This window comes from Oenanthe melanoleuca, chromosome Z, assembly GCF_029582105.1.
Source record: "Oenanthe melanoleuca isolate GR-GAL-2019-014 chromosome Z, OMel1.0, whole genome shotgun sequence".
In the NCBI taxonomy this organism is placed as follows: domain Eukaryota; kingdom Metazoa; phylum Chordata; class Aves; order Passeriformes; family Muscicapidae; genus Oenanthe; species Oenanthe melanoleuca.
The window spans coordinates 58,215,585-58,230,891 of NC_079362.1; positions in this window are offsets into that span (position 1 = coordinate 58,215,585).

The window sequence follows — 15,307 nt, forward strand, 5'->3', positions numbered from 1 at the left end:
AATCTCTAGCTTCCTCCTGTCAAACTGGTTGACAAATCTGAAAAAGTAATAAAGGGGGATAGGAAGTCCAAACAGAAATCAGAGTGACAAATTGTGAGCAAAACTTGAGCAGGGAGAAATAATCTCCAACTAAAATAATCTCATCTCATCAAAGACATCTCATAGTTTGAATATGGACATTAGGAGAACTGAGTTTGAGCTTGATTTTTGTCACAGTTCCCTGGGTACAAAGCTGTATAGTTTTTTGCGTTTTTTGAGCAAATATTTCGAGTTCTTTGAAGTTACTGTGGTAGTGGTAAAAAACTTTTTATGGAGTAAAGATATAGAAGACAAAGATGCACTTGTGTCTATACAAATTTAGAAATTTTTTGATACAATGCAGAGTTAATCTCAGCTTTAAAGACAAAATGTGGGATGGCTTTCTCAGACAAACAAGCCCTTAGTGTGGGAGACATCACACCTGAGTAAACACCCCTTAGTGAAAGCAAGAGGGAGAAGACATAGGACTCCTGATGGTGTTATTTATCCAGTGGTGATGAGCTGGGCAGACAGCAAATACTGACATCAGAATTGATCATTGCTTATATTATTTTCAGTCCTACCTCCATTCTTCTCTAACATCCACTGAGTTCAGATGCCTACAATATTAGCATCTCTAATGTGCAGCAGAGACCATCTTTCGTTTGTCTGAAGAAGTCTGGGAAACAAGAGAGAGGTTTTGCAGCATTCAGTAGTCAAACTACAGTGGCAAGCTTTGTCCAAGGACTTGGCCTGCAGCAAATGGCTGTGAGCCATCTTTGCATGAGGCTGGGCAGAGACAGTTAAAGTTAGCTTAAAATCCCCAGAATCTTCTGATAGTTGAGACTCCAGAAAACTAATAGCCAAATCTTTTAAGGACTTAAGTTAAATTTGTTATTTTACCCTGTGCTGGTTTTATCTGGGGTACAGTTAATTATCTTCACATTTTGGATTTGTGCTGAACACAAGGTTGATAATATAGAGATGTTTTTGTTATTGCTGAGCAGAGCTCACATGGAGCCAAGGTCTTTTCTGTTTCTTATACTGCCACATAGGTAAGGGGGACCGGGAGTGCCTGGGAGATTGGGAGGAGACAGAACCAGGACAGGTGACCCCAGCTGACCAGAGGGATATTCCAGACCATGTGACATCATGTTCAGCATATAAAGTGGGGAAAGAAGGAGAAAGGGGGGAACATTTGGAGTGATGGTGTCTGTCTTCCCAAGTCACCATTACATGTGACAGGGCCCTGCTCTCCTGGAGATGGCTGAACACCTGCCTCCCCATGGGAATCCATTCCTTGATTTTCTCTGCTTGCATGTGCAGCTTTTGCTTTCCCTATTAAACTGTCTGTACCTCAACCTGTAAGTTCTCCAGTTTTCACTCTTCTGATTCCTTCCCAGCCCCATTTATGGGGAAGCAGCTGTGTAGAGCTTGGTTGATGGCTGGGGTTAACCCAAGACAAGATCTCATTGAAACCTATCAAAAGTGGTCTGCCTGGAGTTTCCTTGAAGGGCGGTATAAAGCACACAAGTTAGAAGAGAGAAGGAGGAAGTGTTTTAAGGAAATTTTTTTGAAAAAAGGGATTAAAAGAATATTTGAAAAATAGATTATTGCAAACTGGCTCAGGGTTTTGACATTTCTTAGAGGGGATACAACCTCCAACTGCATCCTCTGAAGTTCTGTGCAGTAGGCATATGTGCCTTCACACTGAGAGCAGTGGAGGGGCTGGTGAAGTGAGGACAGAGGGGGAGAAACGTGAGGAAAGCAAGAAAAAAGCCCTGACCCGAGGAATGGCTCAACCTCAGCCAATGCTGCTCTGGGGAAGACTGAGGAGGTGCAAGTCACACCCAAGCCCACACTGTGAGCTGTGTGTCCCACGCTGATGCTCTGGGCTGTGCAGGTGCTCCGTGCCCACGCAGTGGTGCAGCCACGCTCACTGCTCAGGGCAGCATGCTGCCTGTGGTGTGAGCTGCTCTGAAACCACTGCAAGGGTGGATATCCCTGAAAACTGCCTGTGCCCTGAGGCTGAAATGCTCCCCTAAAACTCTCTCAGGTGCTGTCAAGAGCGGCTGTCCCAGAGAGAAACCTGTGCTCCTGAGGGTTGCTGTGGAGTATCGCTGCCCCCTCACTTGGGACCAGCCAGCAGTGCTGATGCACTCTGGAAATTTCAAAGGCCTTTAAATCTTGTTTTCCCAAATGGGAATGGGGTGCTACACCTTTTGGAGCCTCTGATCTGCAGCACTCAACAGCACAGCAAGGTCAGGGCAGATGTAATCCACTGATTGTGCCCCCAGCAGGGGCACAGGACACAGGCTGTCTCTTAGCACCCTCCTCCACAGTCAGTAATTAGTAACAATGAACACCATTGTTATTTAATTTATTCATTATCCTGTCAAAGCTGAAAAAGCCTTCAGCAGCATGACTTTTATCTGAACTAGTTATGGTTTGGTATCTTTTCCTTACATGTAAGTAAAATAACTCTCAAGTTCATGCTTCATTAAAGATGTTTGATACTATTGTCCATTTTTTCCTCACCAGAATTCCCTCCATGAATATTAATACCTTCTAGTGCTTCTTCCAGCTGCTGTCCAGAGAGACTAGTGGGGACTCCCTTTAAAAATACATTGTGGTGGAACCTCAGACCCTCTGGTCTGCTGGGTTTGCTGGTTCCAGTGCTCCACCATCCAGGAGCAGTGGGACTCTTCAGGGCTGTTTCCTTGTAGGATGGCAGTAACCACAGACCTGGAGCTCCTCTGCTGACAATCAGCTTGCACAAGCTGCCAGGCTGGAGAAACTCCATAGTGGTGCAGGATTTTTCTCTGACAGTTTTGATCAGTTCAGTGCTGCAGAATCCTCAGGGCTTTGTGGTGGAAATCACAAGGAAAAGCAATGGCTCTGTTTTGTGGGGGGAGTGTGGGGGGTTGGCATAGCAGCTGGGGTGATGTTTTGGGATACCCATACTGTTTCCCACAGCTAACCTAAAAACTTGGAGGGTCTTTTTCAGATAAATTTGAACAATTTTCTGATGCATTTCTGCAGAGTCCTCCATCTCTCCCTGGCATCACTAGTGGTACACTTCCCTGGGGAGCAGACATTAGAATCTGGCTCCTTTTAGCAAAAGGTATCCTCACGATGGTACCTAAACTTTCCTCTGCTGCACAGGATTCGGGAGGAATGGAGATGAAATCCCAGTGGCTCAGCAGCAGGCAGTGCATTCCCAGTGCCTTCTGGGGACACCCTCGATGCAGGGGTGCTGCTGGCTGTGCCCCAAGAAGGGCTGCACATCCTGTGCTGCTGCCAGGGCACTGCAGAGGAGCAGCTTAGCCAGTCACTGGCCGTGCAATGGGATTTTTTGTGCTCATAGCGGGAGGAAAATGCTGCTCTGGGCACATGCTAATCTCTACACGTTCATTTCAGTACAGAACAGCTTGCTATTGTGAAAAATAGATCAGAAAGCCCTTTGAAGTAGACTTCCTATCCAAAACCCCATGTTGCATTTCCAGGTATCGCTATTGGAGTGTTTTGAATGTGACTTGATGGTGTCATATAGAGACCACTCTGCCTCTGAGAAATTGAAATTTCCTCTAGCTGGATAGAGCTTTGTACCTGATTTAGAAATAAAAAGAGAGGGAATGGGGATTTAATTTTGGGCCACTGGAAATCCAGTAAATCTGAAAGCATTAGCAAGGGCGGGTATGAATCATTCCTTTCTTTTTTGTGCTACTTCAGATGAACTGCTCTTATGTTCAGCTTCATTAATAATTAATTCAGTGGGGAAGCGGGGCTCAGTCACATTATCTTCTGTCACAGCCAAAGGGCATCTCTGCAGATCCACACAGCTGCTCTTACACCAAGGCTCTGGGAAGAACCACTCTGTGTGCAAGAGAAGGGAACAGAAATCTGTGATTCTTGCTGTACCTAACAGTGGCAGGTGACAAAAGGTGAAGGCACCATACAAGGTGAAGTGAAGGTGGATGAGTGAAGGCTCTCCAGGAAGAGTAAACAAACCTGCAATGGAGAACACAACCTTGACATCTACAGCACGGCTGGCACCGCAGCACAATCCTGCTTCCTAGAGGAGAGGGAAATGAGCTTTCTGAGAATCTCTTAACTAACAGCTAAAAAACCCTGAGTTTTCTCATGAGGCAGGTTGCAGCTAAATAAAGACTGCCTGGGTCTTGGTGCCCTGCATTCCCCTGGACCCACCCTGCAAACACACCTGGCCTGGCTGCTTGCCTGGTCACAAAGTCCCACTCAGATATCTCTCAGGAATGGCTGATTCAGGCAAGTGCATGAGGGCATGATCCAGGCTGAGGAATTATGTTATAGTGAGTATCTGAGCACAGAGGGAAATGGTGGATAGAGGGATGATGGGAGCATCTCTAGAGTAGCAGTAAAGCTGCCCATGCAGCAAGCATTGAGAGGCAGGGGTCACTGCATACCTACAGGGTGGAGGAGGAACCTTCTGCTGTCACATTCCTAGCACGTGGAGGAATGTGTACAGGACAGCTTGTGTGGAGTAAGTCAGGCCCTTGTAAACAGCTGCAGTGAACACTGGCACGGCAGAGTCGGATCCTATTTTAGTCCCTCTACAGCTTATTTTATCATCTCTTCTCACCAAGATAAAATAAGTTCCTCCAATACTGAGGGAAATTAATGTCTGATTACTTTGAGCAATTATCCATATAAGGAAGATGGGTTGGTTGCTCAACATCAGTTAACAAGCTTCAATTCAGTAGAGGTGGTTGTGCATGTCTGCAAGTTAGGGCTTTCTGAAAAGCTTTTACGGTACAGAAGTCACTTTAGTGAGCTTTTGAAACTAGTTCCTTAGGGAAGATTATTGTGCTTCTAATCTGTTTGGTGTGAAAAATCATATAGATGCATATGCACCCAGACAGAGCTGGATAATGAGATGAGATGAGATGAGATGAGATGAGATGAGATGAGATGAGATGAGATGAGATGAATCAGATAGATAGATAGACAGATAGATAATAGATTAGATAAAGATATATATAGATTTAGATTATTAGATACAGATATAGATTATATGGATATAGATTATATATATGTATATAGATATAGATATAGATATAGATATAGATATAGATATAGATAGATAGATAGATAGATAGATAGATAGATAGATAGATAGATAGATAGATACTGGGTAAAAGAGGAAACTCTGTGTGAATGAATGGATGATTATGCTTTTCTAGTGCAGCAGTTTTGCTCTGCAGAAAACAGAAACCCTCCACAGCCAATTAGTGGGTCTGCCCTAGAGCAATTCCAGCAGTTACAGGGGGTGAATCTCTGGTCAGACCGCCTATAAGAAAGGACAGCAAAAATGTCAGCAAGAGGGAACCTGTGAATGTTTATTGACAGATGCAAGTCCTGCAGGCTCTGACTGACATGACCTTTGACAGGAGTAGAGCTGTGAGGGGAGCTGTGCACTGATGTGGCTGTTCCCACAGCTCCAGCTCTGCTGCAGGGTCAGAGAGCTGGGGATGAGCACAGTCCTGAGGCACCATTCCCCTTGCTCTGGATGTAAGCAGCAAAGTGCACATGGCTTAGACACAAGACTTGAGACAGTTACATAGCTAAGCACAGTTAATAACAAACACACACACTCACAGAGGCACATATGTTCAGCTCAGATGTTCCTGTGCTACATATGAGGAACACAGCTCAGACATTCCTTAAGATGGCTCACAGTAACAGAGCCATGGGGAAGTTGTGCAACAGAGCAAACTCTCTGCACTTCGAAAGTGTGTCATATACTCCACATTGGGGCAGTCAGGAAAGTCTCAAGGATCAAACAGGTAGTGGCATTTCAACTATTAAAACAGACTTTAAATTTGACACTCAGAAAAATAAAGTTCACACAGCCATTGGCTCAGGGTTCACCCTAGCTGCAGAAAAGTGAGATGACCAGGTATCAGAGAGGCTGGCTGTGCAGGGCAGAGAGGGTGATAAAGTACTGCCTTCTCTTTTTTATTTATTTTCTTTCTACTTTTTCTTCTTTTTCTTCTTTTTCTTTTTTTTTTTTTTTTTCCTCCTTTTCCCCTTTTCTCCTTTTCTCCTTCTCCTCCTCCTTCTCCTTTTCTCCTTTTCTCCTCCTCCTCTTCCTCCTCCTCCTCTTCCTCCTCCTCCTCTTCCTCCTCCTCCTCTTCCTCCTCCTCCTCCTCCTCCTCCTCCTCCTCTCTTCTTGCCTGTTACCTCCCTTTCCTGCCAGGCACTAAAAAAGGGACTAAAAATCTCCTCTTCTTCCAGTAGCTAGGCTGCAACAAAACCCATTTCCCAAAGTGATTCTCAGCCTCCAGGAGGAGGGGAGGAGCTGGATGAGGTTGCAGTCAAAGGAGGGGCTACAGCCTCAGTCTGACCACCCTCCAAATCTACTTCTTTCACAGCTCTGCAGAACTAAGCCACTTGTCAACTGTATTTTAAGCACAGTTCATCATATTCACCACATTTCATTATCACTTCTCACATCTTTCCTCTCAGCAGCTCTTTGTGCTCACAGCTTTGCTGAGCACGTGGGTCCTTTCCTCTTAGGCTGGAGCATTCACTGTTGGTTTTCCCTGGTCCCATGAGGTTTCTTTCTTCGTATTTCATATGTCATCATCTCGATCCTCTCACATTTTCAGCTTCCTTGGTTAAGCACTGTGAAGGTTGTTCTTCTCTCTTTGCTGTTGCTAGTATGGGACAATGCACCTCTACCATATTACGTTGTTTAGAATGGATATCTGAAGTGGGTGATATTGGTACACAACAGACAAACATTCTTCTTGTGGCTCTGAGTTTCCCAGAAACAACCTCCTCAGATATTCCTTCCTGGTAAACATCATTCAAAAACAGGTATTTTTCAACCATAAAATGTGTCTTTGATGCTGCATTAAAAATAAACCCTTACGGCATTTAAGCAAAAAGATTTTTGCCCCATTCTCTCGTCAAAGCATAAGCTGTCTCACTCCAGATTGCAGGAAGTGCTTGGTTCCTTCCGATGACTCTGGTGAAGCACACACAGAGCATGTGGGATCTCTGACCTGCCTCCTGTACCCCTTGGGAAGGTACTCCCAGAACACAGTCACCCATAGGGAGCACTGCCTATGACTCAACCATTGCCACAGAAAGCCCAGCATCACCAATGACACTGACACTGAAGCTGGAGTTGTGAAAAGACTCAGAAATGTGCAAGGAAGCAACTAATGTTTGGTGCCTGCTCCCTTCCTGTGTCTCTGCACAGGAAAGGCATCTTCACAAACAGTGGAGATGACACTCTGCTACACAGGAGTGTAGCAGCCAGCCCAGTGTGAATGGTTTGCTGTCATCACATACTCTCACCCTCCCGGGTAGGTGTAGCTGCTTTCAGCTGAGTCTGTCCACATCTTTGTGCAGGCTGGGGTGGGAAGGGCCACTGTGCATGCACAGGCTCTCTGATGCTCCATGAGCAGGAGGCTGTGGTCCATCAGACCAAGGAAGGCATCTTACACTGAATCACCCAGCAGATTTTCCTCTGCCTGGAGAAATGTGACAAAAACAACAACCAAAAAAAGAAGGTAAAAAGCTGAGCTTGGCAGATGCCTGCACAGCAAAAAGTTAAACAAACTCAAGTGCCCAGGTACAATTGCAGGATGGATCAAGGAATCCCAGCAGCGTAAAAATTTTTAGAGGCTGGTTCTCAGTGCCTGGTGATCCAATTGGAAAAGGATGAAACCTGGCCTCAAGCTTATATTTTGAGCTGCATCTATGTAAAGAACATCTGCCTGCAATTAAGCTATTTGCATTTGTCTGGAAGGGACAGGACAGAAGTTTACTGCTAGTTGCAAGGATACCTGTTAAGTTAAGGTTATAGGATTTGGATCATGCTATGAAGCCACGTTTGATTTTACCTCTCCTCACACTGCACTTGGAGAGACAGCCACAACCAAAAGTGGGCTGAGTGGGAAAAAAAGTTGTCTTGATGCCTACATGATGCCTTACTCTGGGCTGTCTAGGTGGGAGTGCTGTGCCCAGCCCTCCCCAGAACCAGGTCTGCAAGAGTGACTGAGATGAGAGGTTTGTTCTCCTTCTAGAGGGAATTTGGTGTCTGCAGGCAGTGAATCCAGGCTCTCCCTCCAGCCTGGCAAAGGACTCCACTGGCTGGGTCTGAGCAAGGAATTTCATGTGTCACCAAAATGTAGGTGGGGTCACAGAACAGCTTCAGAGAGCTCTTCACAGGAATGTTTCAAGCACAGAAACTGTCTGAGGGCAGTGGCTGACCTGGACATAGGGCATCAGGCTCTGACAGGAGCCTCAGTGTGCATTCCAAGGGGAGGGGTTCTGCAAAGCAATAGAAAAGTAAATAAAAATTGAAGGGCACTGGTGTGCAAGCTGCCTTCCTCTGGTTTGTGGAGAAAGCCCAGGGCTTTGCCCTATCCCATAGAGGGATCTCCCAACCAAAGGAATTTCCTCTGCATACTGGGTAGTATCTGGAGCATGGGGAAGTGTGGTAGTAGCCTTATTGTGTCTGGGTGCCTTAGTGCTAGTCCTGACCATCTTTCCAGTATTTAATTAGAGGCAGTATTGAAAACAGCATGCTGTTCTTTGCTGCTGAAATGAACAGGCAGCTGCTGAGCTGGCAAAGATCACTCCACCAGGTCCCCAGGACACTCATAATTCACTCAAACCTGATACAGGGCAAGGCACTCCTTGAGGAATCCTGTCTGTCTCTGAGAGGATTCCATCTGCCACACTGGGGAAGAACAGAGAAAATGGAGGGTGTGGAGAGAAAAGATTTTCCTTCAGGGATGTAAAAAACAGTGACTGCAAGGCACCAAGTTCTTCCCACAGTCTCTATCAGCTACCACCTTAACAAGAAAGTTTTCCAACCTAGATCAGAGTCCAAGTATTAGGATGGGAATTGTGCAGCACAAACCATTGAACAAAGCTCTTTGAGGGTGTATCTGTGCAGTGAGCCACAGCTGTGTGAACATGGATGCTCCTCCCAGGACAATGTCCTTCAGTGTCCTGGGTGCAGCCATTCAGAACTGCAATTAGGGCACATGCCTTGGGGCCATTTCAGGGATCTGCACCATGTGGAGGCTCTACTCCAACAGCCAAACCCAGATGCAGCTTGACAAATCCCCCATATCACTTCCATGACACACAAAATCTGATGAGCGAATAGTTACCTGAGCCAGGCAAGTACAAAAGCACAGACACTGCTGTGAGTCACCTGCTATTCCTGACTTTGATGAATCCCCTGATACGCTGCTGACATGTTAATGCCAAACCATTTGAAGCAATGACTGATACCTCCCATCCTCTTTTCTCACCTCCAGCTTCTGAACGGGTATATGTAGCATGCCAAAAAAAGGGGAAATGGAACGAAGCTGATGAACTCATGTATTTTTATAGGTAGGAGAAAAAAAAATAGTGTTGTTTTCTGCTTTCCCATTGTGACATCTGATGATTATGGATACCTGCATAGAAGCAGGCAAGTGGCAGGGCAAGGCAAAGAGGCAGAATCTCGTTTGCCTGCACAGGTCATGCGCAGCTCTCAGGTGAGTGTGTGTGATTCCCACCACAGCAGTGTGAACCAGCCTGTCCCAGCATGTCCCCTGTTAAAGCACCTCCTTTCCCCATTTTTCTGCAGCGTATGACTATCAGTCTGACCATGGCAGAGTTTTGCCTTGGGGTGCTCATGTCCAGGCCACTTGGTGCTGGCCAGACCCAGCTTCTTTCTGTCGTGGAGAAAAGATTATTCCCAAAGCCCCTCAGTATTAACATCCATTGCTCAACTTCACAAACCTTTTTTCACAACAGACTCAGGCTTCCCTTCCCACAGCAATGTTACATCTTGACCCAGACTTTTAATTCAGTACACAGAAGGTACCCTGGTATGAAAGCAAAAATTCTGTCAGAAGCTGTTTATTTCACAGCTCATTCTTACAGCACTTGAAAGTTTTGAATGAATGGAGAATATGCAAGGGATGAGGTTAGGACAAATCCTTAAGATCCTTCTCCTTTCATGACTTGATGCTATGAACAAGCATAAGCAAGGAGAAGTCCATTTTTCTTGATACCTTGCAAAACTTGAAGTCTCCAGCTTGGCCACAACCCTGTGTTCCACCCAGCAATTTAAGATGTTTGGAACAGAGCAGGGAGATGAAGCTGACATCTGTGCCACTTTCAAGAGGAGGCCATGGTCTGAATCTGTGCTGTCACCTGGCAGGACCACTGCAAACCACTGTGTGTGCAGTGCCTTTGCTTTCTTCAAAAATAGGTGTGATTCTTTCCAAGAATCAGTAAAAAAAAACTAGTAATCTGTTCAAAGCACTGCTTAAAAGTGAGACGTAAGCAGAGCACTGTTCTTCCTGTACCTCCTACGCAGGTGCAAATTGCATCTGGCTCTCCTGTAACCGGAATCATAAACGTACGTCGGAAATTTAGGCTCCTAATGAGAACAACAGGAACCAGAGAGTGCGTGCTATAATTTTAGCTCATTGCCTCTATTGAATCACCTCCAACGCAACCAGCATCACATGTTGCATTAAGGAATGGCAGTGCCACCTGGTCATAACATAATTTAGTCAGTTGAAAGTAAAAATCTTGCTATGTAGACCTCATGGGGTATGTGCAGTTACATGCCTAAAGGATGTTTTTCTCTTCTACCTGAAGCTATGCAGGCTTAGAAACATGGAGAGTTTTAAATGCCTGCCACAGATAACTGATGTAAGCTTGCTTTCAGGAAGCTGACTGCAGTAAGTTAATTTATGAAAGAAATTATTTTATCTAAGTACTGAAAATGTGCGCTCTAATGTGAAAACAAGCTGAAAGCCAAAAATATGCACATTTGTGGGCATGAGAGGTATTTTTCTTCTTCCCTTTATTTTCTCTGTTGATATCTCCACCTTTTAGCAGCTCCTGCACTGGGAAAACATGTGAGTAGGAAAACTGTGGTTTTCCAGGCCAGCAGTCAGCAGTGGGAAGCTGGGCACGTTGCCTTGAGATGTGATTCGTGCTTACAGAGGGACTGGTCAAAGCTGTCATGCTGAGGAATATCAAATAGCCCTGACCTGTGTTCGGATGTGCTTGTGGTGATAAAACCAGGCTGCACTGCTCCAGGAACTTGCAGCATTTTCAACTTGAGAATGATAGTGTCAGAGAAAATTATTCAGTGTTTTAAGAGTGTTTATTTCATGACCTTATGTATTCAAACTGTGTTTTTTTGATAGCATAGATGAATAGCAAGTGACTCATAAATGCCTGTTTTAAATTACTCTAGTTAGCATGTCACATATGAACCAGGCAACATGTGAATCCTCTGGTGAAAGACAGTGACATGATCTGGTGGGTAAGGAAGCTGTCAGTCCTGGTGGAGGAAGCACTGTAGATACTGAAAATGGAGGCAGGAATTCTTTGTGCCTTTGGTGTCATCAAGCTAAGAAGGGCCATAAGCCCCCACTCCCCCCTCATTTACTTACATGTACTTACTCAAAGCAGTTTGACTTAAAATAGAAAATCTTCCTGTATTATATTCAAGTAGTTGGATACTTTTCTTTTAAGCTCTTATTCCAAACTGCTTTATCTTTCTTTTGGAGAAACTGTCTCTTCTGAAGAGACTTCTTTCTCTAGAGGGCAACTTTTGTCAGAGCTGGACTGACAGGCTTCCCAGCCACAATATAATTCATTGTTTTACTAATCATCATCTTCAAACATGAAATTCGTGTGCATGCAGGAAGTCTGTCTGAGCTGGTAAGACAGGAAAGCCCCTGGGTGTCTGAGCGAGGGCACAAGGGTGCTACTGAGGACAAGGAAGTCCATCTCAAGTCTCTACATTAGACATTGCCCAGGTTTCTATGCTGAGTGAGTAACCAGTCAGTGAGGCTGTCACAGTGCTGCTTAGCAGCCCATTAGAGAAGGATTTATTTGTATAAAGACAGCATAAGCATGGTCAGCCCTAAATCTAACAGAGCACTTCTCTGGGGGAAAGAGAGGAATCTTTGAGGACCTTAAACTAAGTTACAGCACAGTGACAGTGTGGGCTCCTAGAAAGCCTTCTTGGAGTGCAAGAGGCTTACCACTAGAATATACAGGGAAAGCTTTGATGTCTTGGGGAAAGAAGTTGATGGTGCAGGTACCTGAGCCTATGCTCTATGACATAGAAGGGAGCTGATACTGCAAACAGACTTTTGAAAAGTAATACCAATGTGGTTCCTTTTGGTTGACCAGAAACATAATATGAAACCATCAATAGCTTCAGGTTTTTTGAAATTATAGTACATGGACACCTGTCTGGAAAGCTGCTGACCTGATACCAATGTCTTAGTTAACACAAGAGTAGCTGAAGACTGAAAAGGTACAGGAATATGAAGTACACAAAACACTCCTTGCAGTCATTCCTTAGTCATTCCTAAAGTTCTCCTCTTCCTCTGAACCAAGTAAAATGAACCTGATTACATCAAACCCACCTGCAATTGACTCTCTCTTTGTGTCCTCTTTGGTTTTGCAGCACTTCTTCAGAGCTTAGCTTTTCCTCTCCTCTCCTCTCCTCTCCTCTCCTCTCCTCTCCTCTCCTCTCCTCTCCTCTCCTCTCCTCTCCTCTCCTCTCCTCTCCTCTCCTCTCCTCTCCTCTCCTCTCCTCTCCTCTCCTCTCCTCTCCTCTCCTCTCCTCTCCTCTCCTCTCCTCTCCTCTCCTCTCCTCTCCTCTCCTCTCCTCTCCTCTCCTCTCCTCTCCTCTCCTCTCCTCTCCTCTCCTCTCCTCTCCTCTCCTCTCCTCTCCTCTCCTCTCCTCTCCTCTCCTCTCCTCTCTCTTTGCATCATTGAAATACCCTTTTTGAAAATAACACATTGTGAACTGATAACATTGCAGTAGAAAATTTCTAATTTTTATAGAGATACTCATGTTTAACATTATTTAAAAGGTGAATCAGTCTTCACACATTTACTAAGCACTCTTATGTGTGCTGTACTGTGTTAATTGCTATTACTTGTTGAACACATCTATTTATATATGCTGCTGTTTTTGTCTTCTTTTTGTGTAAATTCTGACCTTTTTGCAGGAGCAAGATAACCTTTCATTGTACATCATAATAGCAGACTTTAATTTCTGTTGCTCTGCTGATCCAAAACTATTTTGAAAACCAAAAAACAGCTGGAAAATAATTGTGCAAGAATGTAAAAAAATTGGGAAGTGTTTGACATTCAGCAAGTATTTAATTAAATCATGTTAAATTATAATATTAGATTATACTATAAATTGCTTTTCTGCTTCCACTGTGGCCCTTGGAAAAGTGTGATGGGCCAGAGGAGAAAAGGCTCTTCTGCATTGCTGAAAGGTAAAAATGTGACATACTGTGAACCTGCTCCAGGGAGAGTCATCACAGTAACTTGACAGTGAAAACATATTTTCACTGTAGAATTCCTCCTGTTTTAAACCTGAAAATGTTTTTGATGAGCACTAAGTGACTGTAGTACAGGTAAAACTTTAATCTCCAAAAGAGTGAAATATAAATTGAGAAAGAAGCTTCAGCCTGGGTACTGAAGAATTAAAGGGACTGTATAATGTTTATAAGATTGCAAGCAGATGCTTGGAATTATTTTTATTTGGAGAGTCATAGCCTTGTTTTCATTAGACAATTGTCACTTGAAATTCTATCTGCTGGAAGGCAGGAGTGTGGGGGGAGGGGGAATCTGCTTGTGTATCTAGAAGGAACTAGAAGCATCTAGCACAAGAATCAGTATTAGCTCTTCTGTCTATGAAAATATTCATGGACAGGTTGGATGGGGTTTCAAGTGCCCTGGTCAAATGAAATGTGTCCCTGCCCATGATGGGGCAACATTGACATTAGATGATCTTCAAGGTCCCTTCCAACTCAAACCATTCTATGATCCCCATGGAAAGTCCAAGATATTTCTCTTTCTTCCAAATGTCAGTGTGTGATTTAATGTTAAGAGAATTTGGGAGAGCTGGCAGTAAACCCCATGAGTCTGGGGAAGAGATTTTCCACTAAAATGACAAGAATTGTCTCTCACTCTGTAAGGCTCCTCTCCATTCAGGATTTTGCTGGGAGGCACTGCTGACTGAAAACTTTCTATGCCTGCATCAGTGCCCTTTGGCCATCAACAAAGGCATTCCTGCAGAAGCAGATTATGCTCCCATTGCAGATGTGGTTACCAAGTCCAGCATAATTTTATGGCTGTCCAGCTTCTTGGGATCACTGGACCATGGTGCAGTATTCTGTGCAGTCACTGATGGGCCTCTACATTTCTGGTTCTGTACCAAAGGAATCTTCACCCAGCATTAGGACAGGCAGCAGCTGACCCCAAAAGAGCAGTGGGGCTGTCCCTGGGGCTGGTCTGCTGGAGGGACTACCAGCAGGCTCACATGGTCCCTCATGAAATACAGGTGCAGAACATGGATGTGAATGACCACACAATGGTCACACAATGTTTAGCTCTGATCATCCTCATCTCCCCATCCTACAGAGCTCTGCTTCCCCTTGAGAAAGGCACTAGGGCAGCATCTTCTCTTGCTCAAAAAGAGGCAGGAACAGAACATCCTGGTAGGAAAGACAAGATGCTTCCATGGTCTGAAATTGCATCCATGTTCTCTGTTTCAGCTTTTCTTACTTTTTCCACTTTTCGGTCAGTGTCTGCAAATTTTCAAAATCTGTTTTAAGCCTGATACTTCCTCATTCTTATATACAATTTCCTCCACCCAAACATTAAATAAATGGCTTTATTTCCTTCCAGACATCTCAGTAAGATCTAAATTTGCAAACTCTGCCATGCTGCCTCTTACAGCTGCAAGCACCTATCCCTGTCTGACACTTGGGACCCTGCTCTCTGTGGGACCTCCCCAGTTTAAACTGAGAAAGTGAGAGAGGGTGGAAACTGTAGAAGATGCAAGAACCAGGGTTTGTTGGGAGCAGGGATGAGTTCTCCCAGGTGCTCTTGGCCTGCTAGGAAAGCATGGTTTTTATAACACCACTCTCTCTCAGACACACCATTCAGAGGCAAAGCCTTGGCCAGTAGAACAAGCAAATGACAGCCAAGACAAAACAGGGGCATAAGAGAGTGAACCTGGGCATGGCAAGTCCCTTGGCAGGTCACAGCAGCCCTCCATGAAAAGCCACTGCAGAGCCAACTCATGCTTCAAATGAGTTGCTCTGCCTTCATATCTGGGTTTTTATTTTCCTGTTTTTAATGCTTCATGCTCTTGTGAGCAATGATTACTGCCATTGCTATATAAATTAGAGCTGAAATATTTCTCCTAATTGCTTTCTGCAGGCATATTAAG